Source organism: Hylobates moloch, unplaced genomic scaffold (assembly GCF_009828535.3).
Source record: "Hylobates moloch isolate HMO894 unplaced genomic scaffold, HMol_V3 SCAFFOLD_14, whole genome shotgun sequence".
NCBI lineage: Eukaryota > Metazoa > Chordata > Mammalia > Primates > Hylobatidae > Hylobates > Hylobates moloch.
Genome location: NW_026652289.1, coordinates 3,439,621 through 3,459,991, shown reverse-complemented (window position 1 = coordinate 3,459,991; position 20,371 = coordinate 3,439,621). Strand labels below are relative to the sequence as shown.

The 20,371-nt window shown below is 46.6% G+C and overlaps 2 protein-coding genes across 3 annotated transcripts in view; one reads left to right on the top strand and one right to left on the bottom strand.

Moving 5' to 3' along the window:
- CBS (cystathionine beta-synthase) overlaps positions 1-20,371 on the bottom strand; it is a 225,327-nt gene that overhangs the window by 118,031 nt on the left and 86,925 nt on the right. The gene's annotated exons all lie outside the window — the stretch shown is intronic.
- The window catches only part of PKNOX1 (PBX/knotted 1 homeobox 1), a 70,024-nt gene that overhangs the window by 1,068 nt on the left and 48,585 nt on the right, over positions 1-20,371 (top strand). The window lies entirely within an intron of this gene.

The window sequence follows — 20,371 nt, the reverse complement described above, 5'->3', positions numbered from 1 at the left end:
TCGTGGCCCTCAGCCGGGCGCCACAGCGGGAGCAGCGCAGGGCCGCTCGCTGACGGCAGTGTTTGGGGCCGGGTGCTGGGGAAGCGGTTCCGGCGTCCCGGGAATTGGTGGGAAGAGCCGTTTCTGTCACACGGGTCGTGGAAATGGATGACAGGAAGTGCCGGCCAGGGTCTGGGCGCCCTGTGGGTTTGCACCTTCCTTGTGAGGGAAATCGTGTCACTTAACGAAAAATGAAGAAACGCGGAGTCTGCTTTATGTCATCCTCGTGGCTCTCGAAATGCCTTATTTGGACAGTGGCTCTGCGAGCGGACCAGTTAGGGCCTCCGTTCAGATGGCGGATTCCTGACGGGAGGCCCGAGGGTCCGGGAATGGCGGCCTCTTGAGGTGGGGCCCAGGGCAGGCCAGGCTGAGCGCGACGGCGGGGCTGCAGCCCTGGGGGGTGTTCCACCTGTGTGAGGGGTTCTCTTCCAACTCTACAAAACAGTAGATGGTTTTTCCTTAGGAAGTGGTTCCTCTCGGGATGAAAGAAACTCCCAGCTTTAGTTAGGTCTACTTTCATGGTTTTTCCTGGCATACTGAAAAATAGGCTTTCTCTAAACATAAAGAAGAATCGAGGTGAAATGTGAACCTCTTTGCCAGTATAGTTATTGGTGATGCTCTTGCATTTAGTTATAATGTGGAAGATGGCAGGCTGACTGAAATGAGCCTTTCGTCACTCTGCTTAATTAGAGTGATTTGTGAATCCTCTCTTTGTACACAGGCATACCTCAGATAATTCGAGTTCTAATCCAGACCACCACAGTAAAATATGTATTGCAGTAAAGCAAGTGACACGACACAGTTTTAGGTTTTTCAGTGCATATAAAAGTTGTAATTATGCTGTACTACTTAAAGTGTGCAATAGCAAACGTTATATCTATAAAAATGTGCTTACCTTAATTAAAAAATATTTTAGTGCTAAAAATACTAATGATCATCTGAGCCTCTAGTGAGTCCTGCTCGTTTTGTACTTGGACAATCTTGCCTCAATGTGGATGGCTGCTGACTGATCAGGGTGGTGGTGGCTGTGTCAGTTACTTAAAATAAGGCCACAGTGAAATTTGTTGCATTGATGGGCTCCTTCTTTCATAAAAGACTTCTTTGTAGCATGTGATGCTGTTTTGATAGCATTTTAACCACAGTGGAAATTCTTTCAAAGTTGGAGGCTATTGTCAAATTCTGCCACTACTATCCACTAAGTTGATGTGATATTCCAAATGTTTTGTTGTCATTTCCACAATGTGCACAGGGTCTTCACTAGGAATAGATTCCATTTCAAGAAACCACTTTCTTTGCTCATCAGTAAGAAGCAACTCTTCATTGTTTCCACCACATCTGCAGTTCCTTCCTCCATTGAAGTCTTGAACTCCTCCAAGTCATCACCAGGGTTAGAATCAACTTCTTCCAAACTCCTGTTAGTGTTGATATTTGACTTCCTTCCATGAATCATGAATGGCATCTAGAATGGCGGATTCTTTCCAAAAGGTTTTCAGTTTGCTTTGCCCAGATTCATCCGAGGAATCACTACCACAGCTATAGCCTTATAAAATGTATTTCTTAAATAATTAAGACTTGAAAGTCAAGCTTACTCCTTGGATCCATAGCTGCAGAATGGATGTGGTGTTAGCAGACATGAAGACAGCATTCATCTCCTTGTGTACATCTCCATCAGAGTCCTTGGGTGACTAGGTGCATTGTCAGTGAGCAGTAATATTTTGAAAGAAATCTTTTTCTGAGCAGTGGATCTCAACAGTGGGCTTAAAATATTCAGTAATGTGTTATTCCATTTCCAGAGCACAGGCAAGAGTAGATTAAACATAATTCTTCAGGACCCTAGGATTTTCAGAATGGTCAGACCATTGGCTTCAGCTTAAAGTCACCAGTGACATTTGCCCCTAACAAGGGAGCCAGCTTGCCCTTTGAAGCTAAGCATTGAGTTCTCTCTAGGTATGAAAGTCCTACATGTCATCTCCTTCCAGAGGAAGGCTGTTTTGTCTATATTGAAAATCTGCTTTTTCATCTGGCTGCCTTCATCAATGATCTTAGCTAGACCTGGATAACCTGGTGTTGCTTTTCTGTCAGCACTTGCTGCTTTACGTTGTACTTTTGTGTTAATGGGGACAGCTTCTTTCCTTAAACCTCATGAATCAGCCTCTGCTGCTTCCAACTTTTCTTTTTCTTGAGATGGAGTTTCACTCTTGTTGTCCAAGCTGGAGTGCAGTGGCGTGATCTCAGCTCACTGCAACCTCCGCCTCCCGGGTTCAAGCCATTCTCCTGCCTCAGCCTCCGTAGTAGCTGGGAGTACAGGCGGCCACCACCACATCCAGCTAATTTTTTGTATTTTTAGTAGAGACGGGCTCTACTAAATGTTAGCTAGGCTGGAACTTTTGACCTCAGGTGATCCACCTGCCTCAGCCTCCCAAAGTGCTGGGATTACAGGGGTGAGCCACCGTGCCTGGCTCCAACTTTACTTCTGCATCTTCCTCACCTTTCTCAGCCTTCATAGGATTGAAGAAAATTTGGGCCTGGTTCTGGATTAGGCTTCAGTTTAAGGGAATGTTGTGGCTGGTTTGATCTAATCAGACCACTCATACTTTCCCCATATCACCAATAAGGTTGTTTCACTTTCTTTCCCTCCCTTTCTTTCTTTTTTTGAGACTATTGCCCAGGTTGGAGTGCAGTGGTATGATCATGGCTCACTGCAACCTCTGCCTCCTGGGTGCAAGCAATTCTCCTGCCTCAGCCTCCCAAGTAGCTGGGGTAACAGATGTGCAGCATGTGTCCAGCTAATTTTTGTATTGTTAGTAGAGGTAGGGTTTCACCATGTTGGCCAGGCTGGTCTCGAACTCCTGACCTCAAGTGATCTACCCACCTTGGCCTCCCAAAGTGTTGGGATTACAGGTGTGAGCCAATGGACCTGGCCATTTTCTTATTCATGTGTTCACTGGAGTAGCACTTTTAATTGCCTTTAAGTTTTCTTTTGTTCTGAGAGGCGATTTAAAATTTCAAAAATTTGTATATGTATTTTTTTAATTTCAAAAATTGAAAAGAAACTTCTACTTTGCATTTACAACTTGGCTAACTTTTTTTTTTTCTTTTCTTTTCTTTTTTTTGGGATGGAGTCTTGCTCTGTCACCCAGGTTGGAGTGCAGTGGTGCAATCTTGGCTCACTGCAGCCTCTGTCTCCCGGGTTCAAGTGATTCTCCTGCCTCAGCCTACCAAGTACTTGGGACTACAGACGTGAGCCACCACGCCCGGCTAATTTTTGTATTTTTAGTAGAGACAGGGTTTTGCCGTATTGGCCAGGCTGGTCTTGAACTCCTGACCTCAAATAATCCACCCACCTTGGCCTCCCAGAGTACTGGGATTATAGGCATGAGCCACCGCACCCAGCCCTTTTTTGTTTTTTTTAAAGAGATGAAGTCTCTCTATGTTGTCCAGGCAGGTCTCGAGCTCCTGGCCTCAAGTGGTCCTCCTGCCTCAGCCTCAGGCGTGATCCACTGTGCCTGGCCTTGGCTATGTTTTTGAGAGATAGGGTCTCATTCTATTGCTCAGGTTGGGATGCAGTGGTGAGGTCATAGCTCACTGCACTCTTGACCTCTTGGGCTAAAGTGGTTCTCCCACCTCAGCCTCCTGAGTAACTGGGACTACAGGGATGTGCCACCATGCCCAGCTAATTTTGAAAAATTTTTGTAGAAGTGCGGTTTCATTATGTTGCCTAGGCTATCTCTTAAGTTCCTTTCCAGAATGGTGAATCCTTTCAAACAGCCATCCTGCCTCGTCTTTCCAAAGTGTTGGGATTACCTGTATGAACCACTGTTCCTGACCTGGCTAACTTTTTGATGCAAGAGGCCTAGCTTTTGGCCCATCTTGGTTTTTGGCATAACTTTTTTTTTAGTTGGAGTTTTGCTCTTGTTGTCCAGGTTGGAGTGCAATGGCATGATCTCAGCTCACCATAACCTCCGCCTCCCGGGTTCAAGCAATTCTCCTGCCTAAGCCTCCTGAGTAGCTGGGATTACAGGCGTGTGCCACCATGCCAGGCTCATTTTTTTGTATTTTTAATAGTGATGGGATTTCTCCATGTTAGTCAGGCTGGTCTCAAACTCCAGACCTCAGGTGATCTGCCCGCCTCGGCCTCCCGAAGTGCTGGGATTACAGGTGTGAGGCACCGCGTCCAGTGACATGACTTTCTAACCAAGCTGGGTTTTGATTTTAAGTGGGAGATGGTGTTTCTCTTCCTTTCACCTGAACACTTAGAGGCCATTGTAAGCTTATTAATTGGCCTAATTTCAATATTGTGGTGTCTTACAGAACAGGGGGGCCCACGGAGAGGGAGAGAGATGGGCAGAATAGCCAGTCAGCAGAGCAGTCAGAACATATAGCATTTATCCATTAAGTTCGCTGTCTAATACGGGTTTGTGACGCGCCAATAAGATTACAGTGTGAACATCAAAGATCACTGATCACAGATCCCCGTAACACATAATAATGACAAAGTTTGAAATAGTGAAGAATTACCCAAATGTAACACAGACAAAAAGTGAGCTCCTGTTTTTGGAAAATTGGCACCAATAGGCTTGCTTTCTCCATACAGGGTTGCCACAAATCTTCAACTTGTGAAAAACAATATCTGCTGAGTGCGATAAAGCAAAACACAATAAAATGTAAAATGAGGTGCTTATAGCCAGGGGCGGTGGCTCACGCCTGTAATCCCAGCACTTTGGGAGGCGGAGGCGGGTAACATCCTATTTGCGGCTTATACTTTTGTTGCAAATTGTTAAAACTGTCTGAAACTGTTTAGAAGGACAGCCTGAAACTGCTAAAGTGATTCAAAGTATAGACCCTGGTGGGGGAGGGGGCATCTTAAATTTTCATATCTGCTTGGCCTCTGGGGGCCTCTTAACAGCATTTTAAAGGAAATAAATAGATTAAGAAGAGAACAAATTATTTTGAAATACAGTTATCAAAATACTGTATTGAACCACATTGGTGATAGTCCCATTTATTAGCTAAGTAACCGGATTGAGCCATGGCTCTGGTAATTCCTTTGGGAGTAGTGATGAGATTTCTGTGACACTCTAATGCTTTGGAAAATACCTGTTGCTGTTCCTGCTAAAACTCCAGGGCTTATTGTCTGCCTTTATAATTGAAGGAGTGCTACATTTCAGCTAGAATTTTTTTCCTTTTGTCATTCATGTTCACAAATACCAGGTCGATTTACTCTCAGCCTATCCATTTGTAGGAATATATGTGTGTCCTTTCTTTACTTCCTCAAATGATTATATTGATGACAAAAGAGACAAGAAAATAAAAACAGCACAGATAGGGGAACCCAAAGCCTAACAGTGTGCGTCCTTGGGGGTGAGCGTGAAGGAAGTGGCTGCAGGCCCTGGGAAGTGCCATCTTGCATCCGTGTGCAGCACTGAGTGGATACCTGATGGTTCTGTCTTGTGTACACTGTTCAGGAGGACATGTAGAGTGGACGTATCACGTAGAAAAAGGTCAGTCTGGAAACTGTTAGGAGAAGCGCTCGGGCTGAGAGGCATGGTCCCTTGGTGGAAAGAGCCAGCAGGCCTGGTGCTGGCGGTGTCCTGCTTATGAGAGTGTGCAAAGTCTGGAGCCTGGCCTGTTCCTGCCCTTGGCAGATGGTAGCTCCTTGTTTTGGATTGTTAGCCCCTGCCAGTTTACTGTTTCTGGAAGATTCACATAGAAGGTAGTGTGGTAATTCAGTCAATGTGTTGTCTGGCATGTGGTATAAAACTCCTGTTTAAAGCTCTGGTTCTGAGGCCATGCCTCAGGGACTTGAGAAGGGGACAGAGCAGCTTATTTTATTATTTATTTTATTTAATTTTAATTTTACTTTATTTTGAGATAGGTTCTCACTTTTTCACCCAGGCTGGAGTGCAGTGGCACGATCTCGGCCCACTGCAGCTGGGAGCTTCTGGGCTCAAGTAATCTTCCGGCCACAGCCCCCAGAGTAGCTGGGACTACAGGCACGTGCCACCACACCCAGCTGATTGTACTGTTTGCCGTCTGTGATTGACGCTGGAATGATTGGCTGTTTTAGTCGGGTTCTCAGGGTGGCAGGGAGCAGGCTGACTTCAAGTTGGGTGGGTGGTGGGATAGGTGGTTCAGGATCACGCAGGGATAAAGAAAGTAGGAATCTATGGGATCCTTGGGACCACTGTATTGTTGCTGGGCCTCTGGGCAAATGGAACCATGGTTTGCGCTCTGGCAGGACCCAGTTCTGCACCAGGGCTCTTGGCCTTCTGCTTCAATTAGGTGGTGGTTCCGTCTGTACGCTTCTGTTGTGTTGTTCTGTCTGTACACTTCTTTTGTTCCGTCTGTACACTTCTGTTGTTTCTTCTGTACACCACTGTCTGTTCCGTCTGTACACTTCCCTCACAGCAGGGGCTCACCCAGCCTTACCTGCCCTGTACTCTCCCTTTCCCAGCACCCACCTCAGAGAGAGTGCCTGAGCTCTTTCCCCTCACACCACCTCCCAGGCGCTGACCTTCGGGCTGGCCTTGGGTGTTGTGGGGCTGCCTGGCCCACGGGTTGGTGCTTGGGGAGGAATGAGCTTCTGCCACCTGCACAAGGAAGCCCCCTTTGAGCAGGGCCTGCCAGTGGGGTTGGGTCACTCAAAGGGGCTGTGGATTTGTAGGTACTATGATCGGTTTCCAGAACATAATGCCTGAGTGAGAGCACGTGTTTTGTTACATGTTCTCTTAGACATTTTATGAACGTTTATACATTTTTTTGCATTAAAAATGTTAGGAATTTAAATTGACAAGAAAAAGGAGCATAAGGCCTGGTGCAGTGGCTCACGCCTGTAATCCCAACACTTTGGGAGGCCAAGGTGGGTGGATCACCTGAGGTCAGGAGTTCGAGTCCAGCCTGAACAACATGGAGAAACCCTGCCTCTACTAAAAATACAAAAAATTAGCCGGGTGTGGTGGTGCATGTCTGTAATCCCAGCTATTCGGGAGGCTGAGGCAGGAGAATCGCTTGAACCCAGGAGGTGGAGGTTACGGTGAGCTGAGATTGCGCCATTGCACTCCAGCCTGGGCAACAAGAGCGAAACTCCACAAAAAGTTTAATAAACATTAAATTGCTAAACTTTACATTCTTCTAAATTTAGTTACGTATTTGAGCATACTTTTTTTCCCCCATGAAACGGGCTTGCTCTCTCACCCAGGCTGGAGTGCAGTGGTGCAATCTTGGCTCCCTGCAACCTCTGCCTCCTGGGTTCAAGCAATTCTCCTGCCTCAGCCTACCGAGTACCTGGGATTACAGGTACCCACCACTACACCTGGCTAATTTTTGTATTTTTAGTAGAGATGGAGTTTTACCATGTTGGCCAGGCTGGTCTCGAACTCCTGACCTCAGATGATCTGCCCACTGTTGCCTTTCAAAGTTATAGGATTACAGGAGTGAACCACTGTGTCTGGCCCTTTTTTCCAATTCTTTGTCACGGTAAAATACACATAACAAAATTTACCATCTTAACCATTTTCAGTGTGCAGTTCAGTGGTGGTAAGTTCATTCTTACTGTTGTACAGCCATCACCACCATCTGTCTCCAGAACCCTTCATCTTGTAAAACTGAAACTCTATACCCATTAAACACTGCCTCCCCATTTTCCCTCCCTGAAACCCCTGGCAACCATTATTCTACTTCCTGTCTCTGAATTTCACTACTATAGGGACTTCATATAAGTGGGATTATGTAGTATTTGTCTTTTTTGTGACCAGCTTAGCTAATTTACCATAATGTCCTTAAGGTTCATCCATGTTGTAGCGTGTGTCAGAATTTCCTTCCTTTTTAAGGCTGAATAATACTCCATTGTATGGATATACTGAATTTTGTTTATCCATCCCTCAACGGACACTTGAGTTCCTTCTACCTTTTGACTATTTTGAATAATAAAACTGTGAACCTGAGTGTGTAAATACTTCTCCGAGATCCTGCTTTCAATTTTTTTGGATATAGATCTAGAAGTGGGATTGCTAGATCATACTGGAATTCTGTTTTTAATTTTTTAGGGAACCTCCATCCGATTTTTCACAACAGCTGTACTGTTTTATATTCCTTTTAATTTATTTTTTATTTTTCCAAGGACCCAATAAGGAGGGAGTATCAGTTTACATTCCTACCAACAGTGCAAAGGTTCCAGTTTCTCCATATCTTCGCCAACACTTATTTTCTTATTTGTTGTTGCTTTTTTTAATAGCAGCCATCCTAATGGATATGAGGTGGTATCTGTCATTTTGATTTGCATTTCCCTAATAATGAGTGATGTTGAGCATCTTTTCACATGTTCATCGGCCATTTACGTGTCTTTGGAGAAATATCTCTTCAAGTCCTTTGCCCATTTTTGAATTGGGTTTCTTACATGCGCGCGCGCGCGCGCGCGCGTGTGTGTGTGTGTGTGTGTGTGTGTGTTTTAAAGAGACAGGGTCTCGCCATGTTGTCCAGGCCGATCTCCAACTCCTGGGCTCAAGTAATCCAGTAATACTCCTGCCTCAGCCTCCCAAGGAGCTGGGACTTAAAGACATTTGCCCCTGTGCCTGGCTACGTTCATACATTTTCACATATTAAGCTATATTGTGTTATGTTTTTAGTTGGCATTTTAATGAATTTTTAAAACATTTATATAATCCACACATTTCTCGTTTTAAAAATTTAAGATCTCACACTTTTGTGAGTCCAGTTTTTCTGGCTTTTTTTTGAGACGGGAGTTTCGCTCTTGTCCAGGCTCAAGTGCAATGGCGCGATCTTGGCTCACCGCAACCTCTGCCTCCCGGGTTCAAGCGATTCTCCTGCCTCGGCCTCCCGAGTAGCTGGGATTATAGGCTTGTGCCACCCCGCCTGGCTAATTTTGTATTTTTAGTAACAGGGTCTCTCCATGTTGGTCAGGGTGGTCTCGAACTCCCGACCTTAGGTGATCTGTCTGCCTCAGCCTCCCAAAGTGCTGGGATTATAGGCGTGAGCCACTATCCCTGGCCAGTTCCAGTTTCTTGTATTATTTTATGGCCATGCTCTATGTTGTGGAGCCTTTTGAGTATTTAGGTTTTGATGCTTTCTGTGTTTTGCCGTCTGAAAGCTGGAGTCCCTCTGACCCACCAAGCTTAGTGCTGACAGGGAGAGTAGAGAGGGGTGGCTGCTGTGCAGGGAGGGAGTGCAGGTGCCATTTCCACAGTGCTGTGTGCCCAGTGCAGGCAGTGCCTGAGAGAAAGGCTGTCCGTGGGAAAGGGGTCCTTGCCTCCAAGGGTTAGGGTTCTTCGTTTTCTTTTTCTTTTTTTTTTTGAGATGGCGCCTCACTCGCTCTGTCCCCAGGCTGGAGTGCAATGGCGCGATCTCAGCTCACTGCAACCTCTGTCTCCCGGGTTCGAGGGATTCTCCTGCCTCAGCCTCCCAAGTAGCTGAGACTACAGGCGTGCGCCACCATGCCCGGCTAATTTTTGTACTTGTAGTAGAGATGGGTTTCACCATGTTGGCCAGGCTGATCTCGAACTCCTCACCTTGGCCTCTCAAAGTGCTGGGATTACAGGCGTGAGCCACTGTGCCTGGCCCCTTATTTTCTTTTTTGTTTGTTTGTTTTTGTTTGTTTGTTTTGAGACAGAGTCTCACTCTGTCATCCAGGTTGGAGTGCAGGGGTGTGATCTCGGCTCACTGCAGTCTCCACCTCCTGGGTTCAAGTGATTCTCTGACCTCAGCCTCCTGAGTAGCTGGGATTACAGGTGCAAGGCACCACACCTGGCTCATTTTTGTATTTTTAGCAGAGACGGGGTTTTGCCATGTTGGCCAGGCTGGTCTCGGACTTCTGACCTCAAATAAGTTGCCTGCCTCGACCTCCCACAATGCTGGGATTACAGGAGTGAGCCACCGTGTCTGGCCAGGGTCTTAAAGCTTTGATGCGAATTTAAATATACCAGCTGTAACAGACTATCCAGCTCAGAATCTGTTAAAACAAATTGCAGGCCAGGTGTGGTAGCTCACACCTGTAATCCTAGCACTTTGGGAGGCTGAGGCAGGTGGATGACTTGAGACCAGGAGTTTGAGACCAGCCTGGTCAACATGGCAAAACCCCAAATCTCCTAAAAATACAAAAAAATTAGCCGGGCGTGGTGGCGGGTGCCTATAATTCCAGCTACTCAGGAGACTGAGGCAGGAGAATTGCTTGAACCTGGGAGGTGGAGATTGCAGTGAGCTGAAATCGAGCCATTGCAGTCCAGCCTGGGCAACAGAGCGAGGCTCTGTCTCAGGAAAAAAAAAAAAAATTTTTTTTAAATTGCAAAACCATTAAAATATAAAATACCTTTGATATTATAATTTTGTTTTGTCTTTAGGGGACATGTGTGGGCCTTTGGGTTAGAAATAGTTTTTGATACAGATTTTAACAGGATTTACGATCTATGATTTTATTTGAATATTACACTTCAGATGATACCTCGCTAAACCTTGTTTGAAAAATAAAGTGATGGCTGGGCGTGGTGGCTCATGCCTGTAATCCCGGCACTTTGGGAGGCTGAGGCGGGTGGATCACGAGGTCAGGAGTTAAAGACCATCCTGGCCAAGATGGTGAAACTCCATCTCTACTAGAAATACAAAAATTAGCCAGGCATGGTGGCAGGCACCTGTAATCCCAGCTACTGGGGAGGCTGAGGTAGGAGAATCCCTTGAACCTGCGGGGTGAAGGTTGCAGTGAGCCGAGATCATGCCATTGCACTCCAGCCTGGGTGACAGAGTGAGACTCGGTCTAAAAAAAAAAAAAAAAGTGATTTCTTGACAAATGTTTTCCTCAGAATGAGTCATTTATTGACTGAACACCTCTTTGGAATAGGAGCTGTGGAAGCCAGGGCGGAAGACAGATGGACAACTGGCTTGTGGTTTCTGAACCATAGGTGCCCTAAAACTTCTCAGACACAAAATGAAAGCTCACTCAACTGTTGTAATGTATAGTTAGTGTCCTAAAAGGTGTCCTGGAGAAGGTATTTTGGGAGGACTGGTAACAAACACAACACCTAGAGGTGCGGTCTCTGGATCTGACTGTTGTGTTGTCTTCAGTCGTTTTCTGGCTTTATAAATGCCTCAGTGTTACTGTTTGCTAGAACTGGAATTACCCTAGAATTTCCAGTGGAATTGTGGCTGCTCATTAGTCAACACTGCTCTGGGTAGCAGCTAGGAGGTGGCACTGTGGGAGATGGTCCTCTGCTAGGCGTGGCACCTGGCGAGGGGGACGGGGCTGTGTGGACTCCTCCAGCAAGGCAGCGTCTAGTATATTACATTACAGTACACAGGACAGTGTCACCAAACTGAGTTAGAGAGCACATTTTAGGTGGATTTAAAGAAGTATACTCAGGCCAGGTGCGGTGGCTCACACTTGCAATCCCAGCACTTTGGGAGGCCGAAGCGGGCTGATCACCTGAGGTCGGGAGTTCGAGACCAGCCTGACCAACATGGAGAAATTCTGTCTCTACTAAAAATACAAAACTAGCTGGGCATGGTGGCGTATGCCTGTAATCCCAGCTACTCGGAAGGCTGAGGCAGGAGAATCTCTTGAACCTGGGAGGCGGAGGTTGCAGTGAGCTGAGATGGTGCCATTACACTCCAGCCTGGGCAACAACAGCCAAACTCCCTCTCAAGAAAAAAAAGTATACTCAGATTTTCTCACTCCTCTGGGTACTAGAAACAGGAAAAGAAAATCTAGTAAGATTTTTTAAAAAGTATCACATCTCTTTGAACAGCTATAATTTTGGTCAGGGATTGGCAAACCACAGGCCTATGGGCCAGCTCCCACTGACCTTTTTTTGTATGGCCCTAGGGCTGAGAATGGTTTCTACTTTTTTTTTTTTTTTTGAGACGGAGTCTCGCTGTTTCACCCAGGCTGGAGTGCAGTGGCACGATCTCGGCTCACTGCAAGCTCCGCCTCCCGAGTTCATGCCATTCTCCTGCCTCAGCCTACTGATTAGCTGGGACTACGGGTGCCCGCCACCACGCCTGGCTAATTTTTTGTATTTTTAGTAGAGATGGGGTTTCACCGCGTTAGCCAGGATGGTCTCGATCTCCTGACCTCGTGATCCACCCGCCTCGGCCTCCCAAAGTGCTGGGATTACAGGCGTGAGCCACCGCACCCGGTCTCTACATTTTTAAAGAGCTGTAAAGAAAGCATATGTAATACAGACAGTATGTGACCCACAAACCTGAAATATTTACCCTCTGGCCCTTTACAGAAAATGTTTGCTGGTCACACCTCCCACACACCTTCAGTTTTTTTTTTTTTGAGATGGAGTCTCATTCTGTTACCCAGGCCGCAGTGCAATGGCCTAGTCTCAGCTCACTGCAACCTCTGCCTCCCAGGTTCAGGTAATTCTCCCTCCTCAGCCTCTTGAGTAGCTGAAACTGCAGGCGCGTGCCACCACACCCAGCTAATCTTTGTATTTTTAGTAGAGATGGGGTTTCACTGTGTTGGCCAGGCTGGTCTCAAACTCCTGACCTTGTGATCCGCCTGCCTCAGCCTCCCAAAGTGCTGGGATTACAGGCGTGAGCCACCGTGCCTGGCCAGCCCCCGGTTCTTACTTGGACCAAATCAAAGTTGGTCTGGATCTAAATGGAATCAAATAGCAGAACTTTTGGGAGATATGAAAAACACATGGGGATTTGGTGAGCTACTCTCCTTCAGCTGACTCATGCCTTGCTGTGATTGGTATACAGTGTTGTCTATGTAAAAGTCGAGCCTAAAGAAATAGCTCTTAAATCATATTAGAATTATAAAGGAATATATGCGAGTAGTTCTAACAGCTGAAGTCTAGAACTCTGCTTCGGTGACTAGTTCTCATTGAGCGCTGGGACATGCTCTGCTGAGAGACCATGGAGGGTCCGATTCTTTCCAGTGGCTCCCATACTTCACTGAGAGCAGTTGTGCTGACCCCCGAGGCCACGGGGACAGCAGGTCAGGCTCCTTGGTCAGGGCTGGCCCAAGAGCAGAGTGGGTTGATGAGAGGGAGCCTGGTCCCTGGGACACTGGTCAGGGTCTACAGGCTGGGACCCTGCGGGCTGGATGAGGACCCCTCACTGGTCTTTAGCTTCTCTGGCTGGGGACCCTGCGGGCTGGGTGAGGACCCCCTCATTGGTCTTTGGCTTCTGAGGACTTCTTTCTTTGTAGAATCTCCCTCATCCCTTCCTTTTTCTGTTTGATATCTCTTTCCTCATTTCTTCTGTAAAATAAATTTAAAAAGGGACTGAAAAATTTCCAACTCTTTTTTTTTTTTTTTTTTTTTGATAAAGGGTCTCACTATGTTGCTGGTTTTGAACTCCTGGACTCAAGCAATATTCCCGCCTTGGGCTTCCAAAGTGCTGGGCTTACAGATGTAAGCCACTGGGCCCGGCCTATCCCCCACCTGTTTTTTTCAGCTTTTGTGACAGTTTTCTCATGGACTTTTTGACTGGTCAGGATAACATTGCCTGGGGATGTATTTTACTTGATTACTTAAATGTATGTTTCTGTTTCAATTTTTTTTTTTTTTTTTTTTTTTTTGAGTCAGTCTCACTCTGTCACCCTGGCTGGAGTGCAGTGATGTGATCTCTATTCACTGCAACCTCCACCTCCCGGGTTCAAGCGATTCTCTCAAGTCTCAGCCTCCTGAGTAGCTGGGATTACAGGCGTGTGCCACCATGCCTGGTTAATTTTTGCATTTTTAGTAGAGATGGGGTTTCACCACGTTGGCCAGGCTGGTCTCGAACTCCTGACCTCAACTAATCTGCCTGCCTCAGCCTCCCAAAATGTTAGGATTACAGTTGTGAGCCACCGCCCCCAGCCAAAAAGCAGATTTAAAATGTTAGACAAGCTGAACTCAAGGTGGAAGCATTAGATAGAGGGATATTAACATATCATTTACAGGTATAGTTAATAATCATGGGCAGGCGTGGTGGCTCACACCTGTAATCCTAGCACTTTGGAAGGCCGAGGAGGGCAGATTGCTTGAGCTCAGAAGTTTGAGGCTAACCTGGGCAACATGGCAAAACCCTGTCTCTACAAAAAATAGAAAAATAAGCCGGGTGTGGTGGTGCATGCCTGTGGTTCCAGATACTCCAGGGCTGAGGTGGGAGGATTGCTTGAGTGAGGGAGGTCGAGGCTGCAGTGAGCCAGATGGTGCCACTGCACTCCAGCCTGGGCGACAGAGCCAGACCCTGTCTCAAAAAAAAAAAAAAAAAAGAATAAGCGGACACGGTGTGCCTGTAATCCCAGCTACTTGGGAGGCTGAGGCAGGAGAATTGCTTGAAATCAGAAGGTGGTGGTTGCAGTGAGCCAAGATCACACCACTGCACTCCAGCCTGGGTGACAGAGCAAGACTCTGAAATGAATGAATGAATGAATGAATGAATGAATGAAATGATCCATTGTGGTTTCCTGGGAACATATCCATGTTCACAGCTGGGGTCTGGTCAGTCTGCATAGTGGAGCACACTGCTAGGACGCATCCTTAGCAAGTGAAAAAAGTGAGGCTCAAAACTGTTTGTAGAGTATAGCCTTTTATCTAAGGAAGGCAGATGAAGGCTGGCTTATGATAAAGGTGCTAACCCCCAGACTAGTAAATGGGGTTCCCTGTCGAGTAGGGAAGGGGCAGTGTTATAAGTTGGATTTCTGGCCATATCTGCTGTAGTATTGATCATGGAGCTCTAGGGGAGGAAAGATGTTTTCCTTCTACCCATCTTAGGTTCATTGGCTGGGGTTCCTGGAACAGCAGACAGATTTACAAAAGAGAAAGGCACACAAATTTATGTAATATAAGTTTTACATGACATGGGAGCCTTTATAAGGAAATGACCCAAGGAAATGGTTAAACCTGAGTGGTTTTGTGTTAGGTTTGATGAGCAATGAAAAGCTATGGAGAATTATGATAGGAGGAGTGTGAGCTAAACACAGTGAACTGGGGAAAACTTAGCAAGGTCTGTTCAGATTTCTCTCTGTATCCTTCTTTGGAGGTCAACATGTTTCCTCCCCCCGTAGATACAGAGGGCGCCTCTCACATGAGGGTCTTACCACCTGCTTCAGGGGAGGGTCAGAAAGTCCTTCCTAGGTTTCCTGACCTGCCTCAGGAGAGAAGGGTCGGGGAAGGTCAGAGAGACATTCCTGCACAAGCTGCTTCTCAAATTCTTTCAGCTTCAAATATTCAGTGTGCCCAGGTGCCACATTTTGTGGTAGCATGTCCTGAACCTTGTCAAAACTATATGGATGTTTTAATATAGTTTTAAAATAAAATGAAGTCAAAAGTTGGGGGGAAGGAGTCTCTAAAAATTGAAAGCAGCCGGGCACCGTGACTCACACCTGTAACCCCAGCATTTCGGGAGGCCAAGGTGGGAGGATCGCTTGAAGCCAAGAGTTTGATACCAGCCTGGGAAACAGCCAGACCCCATCTCTACAAAAAAAGAAAAAAAAAAAACCTGAAAGCAAAATGAATAAAAATAACCAAACCACAAATCGAGTTGGTGGCTTAACTGTACAGAAAGGAATTATTTCAAGTGACTTCAAAACAAATTGTATTGGCCAGGCATGGTGGCTTACGCCTGTAGTCCCAGCACTTTGGGAGATCGAGGCAGTCGGATCACGAGGTCGGGAGATTGAGACCATCCTGGCTAACACGGTGAAATCCCGTCTCTACTAAAAATACAAATAAAATTAGCTGGGCATGGTGGTGGGCGCCTGTAGTCCCAGCTACTCGGGAGGCTGTGGCAGGAGAATGGCATGAACCCCAGAGGTGGAGGCGGAGCTTGTAGTGAGCCAAGATCGTGCCACTGCACTCCAGCATGGGCGACAGAGCGAGACTCCGTCTCAAAAAAAAAAAAAAAAAACCCCCAAAAAACAAATTGTATTGTACATCCTAGCAGGGTAAATCCTAAAGACAAAATAACTAAAAAGAAACCCTGGGCAGTTTTTAGTACGTGAATTGTTAGTAATAACATTTTAACTTATTTATTTATTTATGTACTTACTGACTTACACTTAGACTTTTTTTGAGATGGGATCTCACTCTGTCAGCCAAGCTGGATCGTGCCACTGCACTCAGCTTCCAAACCTTTGCTATTGCTGGGAGATGCACTACTACAAGTAAGCCACAGGACATCGCTTTCTTCAGACCCTGCAGAGCATGTCACACTCGTGTGGCTTTGGAAGCTGCATTCTGGTCACGGCTGAGCATCTTTCGTGGTGCTTGCCTCATGGGCCACCTGCTTCATCAGCTCACTCTGTTTCCCATTTTGAATAATTGATGTAATTCACTGTTGCAGGCACCAGAGTTAATACAGATTGTTGACAAGTGTCCTGTCCTTGTGAGTTCGACCTTAGAAGCACAATTATTTTATCGTCAGAGGTCAGGTTGTGAAGAAGAAATAGCAGGGCTTTAGAGCTGGACAGATTGAAGTTACCCAACCTCTGGTACATCTGTCTCCTCAACAGCAAAACAAGGACAATTAACCTATCTGCGTCTTCTAGAGTAGTCTGGTCACAACTAGTGTGAACGCCCCGGTCACACTGTTAGTGGCAAAAAACCATTTTATTATGTGGACACATTCTGTGGACCAGGAATATGGAGAGGAAGTGGCCGTCTCTCCGCCAGGATGTCTGAGTCCTCAGCTGGGACGACTCAGCGGCTGGGGGTGACGTAATGACTGAGGAATGGTATCTTCTGGAGGCGCTTTCTGGAATCTGTCATCTGGAACACGAGCTGGGGATACGGACCAGAGCGCACACGTGCAGACTCCGTGGGACCTGGGCTTCCTCACAGATTAGAGGAGGTCTTCACAGCACTGGGGGCTTCCTCACAGCACTGGGGGTTCCCTCATAGCATTGGGGCTTCCTTTATATCATTGGGGAGGCTTCCCTCAAGCATTGAGGGGTTTCCTTTATATCACTGGGAGGCTCCCTCACAGCAATGGGGGGCTTCCTCACAGTATCAGGGGCTCCCTAATAGCATTGGGGGCTTCCTTGATATCATTGGGGGCTTCCTCAGCACTGGGGGTCTTCTTTATATCATTAGGGGGCTTTCTCATAGCAGTGTCGAGGGGCGTTCCTCACAGCATGGGGCTTCCTGGTAGTCGGAGTGTCACTATGAACAAGATGGAAGCCTCCTCGCCTTTTCTGACCCAGCTCTGGAGTCGCACACCATCATTTCCACTGCATTCTCTTGTTCTCAAATGAGTCACTCAGGTCAGCCTAGATTGCAGAGGAAGGGACAAAGACCTCGTGTCTCGATGGGAGAAATGCCGGAGAGTTGGGGGATGCACTGGCCTTGGCATGTAGTAGACACAGCTCTGTCTGCCCTCACTGCCCCTTTCCTCCCCTCATGAAGCCCCATTCTCCCGACACTCAAAATGCTGACTGAACAAATGTCCGTCTCACCTCCGCAGGGCCTACATCAACAGGACTCGCAGGCTGAGCTTCCAGGCGCCTTGAGTGGCTGGGCCGGGCCTCCACGCGGCCCTGCTGCAGGGTTAGGTGGGAGCGAGACTGGCCCCACTCCTGTTGACTGTTCCACCAGCACCTTCGGTTTGTGGAAGTGGTTGTGTTCAAAGAGATTTTTGTAAAAACATCACAATTCTAAAATTTTATTCATTTCTGGCATTTAAAAAGCCCTGGCAAGTCTACTGCCTTATTTCTCCTGCTCCCTTGGCCTGTGGGTCTGTTCCTGTATGGTTACCCACTTTTTTTTTTTCTTTGGCTGTTACTGTGGCTTTGTAGTATATTTTAAAATTTGGTATTCCTTAACTCTTTTTTTTTTTTTTTTGAGACAGAGTCTCGTTCTGTTGCCCAGGCTGGAGTGTAGTGGTGCAGTCTGGGCTCACTGCAGCCTCCGCTTCCCGGGTGCAAGTGATTCTCCTGGCTCAGCCTCCAGAGTAGCTGGGATTACAGGCACGCGCCACCATGCTCGGCTAATTTTTGTATTTTTAGTAGACACAGGGTTTCACCATGTTGGCCAGGCTGGTCTCAGACTCCTGACCTCAGGTGATCCACCCGACTCAGCCTCTCAAAGTGCTGGGATTACAGGCGTGAGCCACTGCGCCCAGCCTTTTTTTTTTTTTTTAAGGCAAGGCAGGGTCTCCCTTTGTCACCTAGGCTGGAGTACAGTGGTATGATCACGGCTCACTGCAGCCTCGACCTCCCGGACTCAAGTGATCCCCCTGCCTCAGCCTCTCAAGCAGCTGAGACTACAGACATGTGCCACCACGCCCAGCTAAATTTTTTGATTTTTAGTAGAGATAAGGTCTTACTGTGTTTCCCAGGCTGGTCTTGAACCCCTGAGCTCAAACGATCCTCCCACCTCAGCCTCCCAAAGTGCTGGGATTACAGGCAGGAGCCACTGCACCCGGCCTCTTAGCTCTTTTAAGGGTAACCTGGCTACTCACAGACCCTTTATTTCCCCATTTACATTTGAGAGCAGTTTTATTTTATTTTATTTACTTTTGAGGAAGTTTGATTGAGATTATATCTGCATGATTTATTATTTATTTATTTATTTGAGACAGAGTCTTGCTCTGTCGCCCAGGCTGGAGGGCAGTGGCGTGATCTTGGCTCACTGCAACCTCCACCTCCCGGATTCACGTAATTCTCCTGCCTCAGCCTCCCGAATAGCTGGGATTACAGGCATGCGCCTCCACGCCCGGCTAATTTTTTTTGTATTTTTAAGTAGAAACGGGATTTCACCATGTTGGCCAGGCTGGTTTCGAACTCCAGACCACAAGTTGATCCGCCCACCTCAGACTCCCAAAGTGTTAGGATTACAGGTGTGAGCCACTGCGCCCGACCATATCTGCATGATTTATAGATAATAACATTTACTGAGAAAACCAGTGGAATCTCCATAAACTGTTAGAACCACAGCAGGATCCAGAACATTTGCCAGATACAAGGTCAGTCTGCACAAACCAGTGATACTTCTACTGGCAACCCACCAGAAAGTGTAACTGCTTTTGAGATGGTAACCAGAAAACCCATCAAGTGTTTAGGAATTAATCTAAGAAAACCTCCAGAAAGAAGACCAGCAGACTTAATCATGGACGAAGGTGCGGGTCTGATAAATAAGGAAGATCCCGTGCTCATGGAGGGGGGATGATCTGTTGTTATAAAGATGTCATTTTTCCCCAAATGAGTCCATAGATACATTTAAAAAGTGTTATAAAGTTGATCAAGTATGGCGGCTCATGCCTGTAATCCCAGCACTTTAGGAAGCTGAGGCAGGAGGAGCGCTTGAGCCCAGGAGTTTGAGACCAGCCTGGGCAGCATAGTGAGACACCGTCTCTGTAAAAAATACAAAAATTAGCTGGGCTTGGTGACACACGCCTGTAGTCCTAGCTACTAAGGAGGCTGAGGTGGGAGGATCGCTTGAGCCTGGGAAGTTGTGGCTACAGTGAGCCATGAATGTACCACTGCATTCCAGCATGGGTGACAGAGTGAGACCCTGTCTCAGAATAAAATAAATTGATTCTTGACAGCAGAGACGTTGTTTTGTTTGCTGCTCTATCCTCAGCACTGAGAACAGCCAGGCATAAAGAAGACATTCAGTAAATATGTGTGGAGTGAGCGAAGGGCTCGGTGAAGTGTGTGGAGTTGTATGCCCTGCCTTCTCTCTTTCCCACTGTGCCTCGTGTGTTGTGATCGCACGATGGATGAGTGCAGTCGACTTCCCTGTTCCCTGTCGATGGATGGGTAGGTTTGTTTCCAGTTTTTGTTATTGTGAATAAAAAACACCTTTAGCATCTAGATTTTCTTGCTAAAAGTTTTTAATGCCCTTTAAAATGAGGCTTTGACACAGAAAAGATTAAGGTTATTTTAAAATCAACATTTATTAATGTAGAGAGTTACAGGCTTGGTTTTCCTCTATTTTATATAGAAGTTGCTAATTTTATTCTCTTTATAAAGTTTAGAATATTTTTTTTGAGGCAGAGTCTTGCTCTGTCACCCACGCTGGCATGCAGTGACCTGATCTCAGCTCACCGCAACTTCCGCCTCTCTGGCTCAAGCCTTCCTCCCTCCTCAGCCCCCCAAGTAGCTGGGACTATAGGCACAACACCACACCCAGCTAATTTTTGTATTTTAATAGCAATGGGGTCTCACCATGTTGACGAGGCTGGTCTCAAACTCCTGGCCCCAAGTGATGTACCTGCCTCAGCCTCCCAAAGTGCTGGGATTACATGTGTGAGCCACCATGCCCAGCCAAATTTAGTAAGTTTTAACTTTCACCTTTAAGACAGCCTTTGAACAACTTAAATTATATATATATATATACACACTTTTTTTTTTTTTTTTTGAGACGGAGTCTTGCTCTGTCACCCA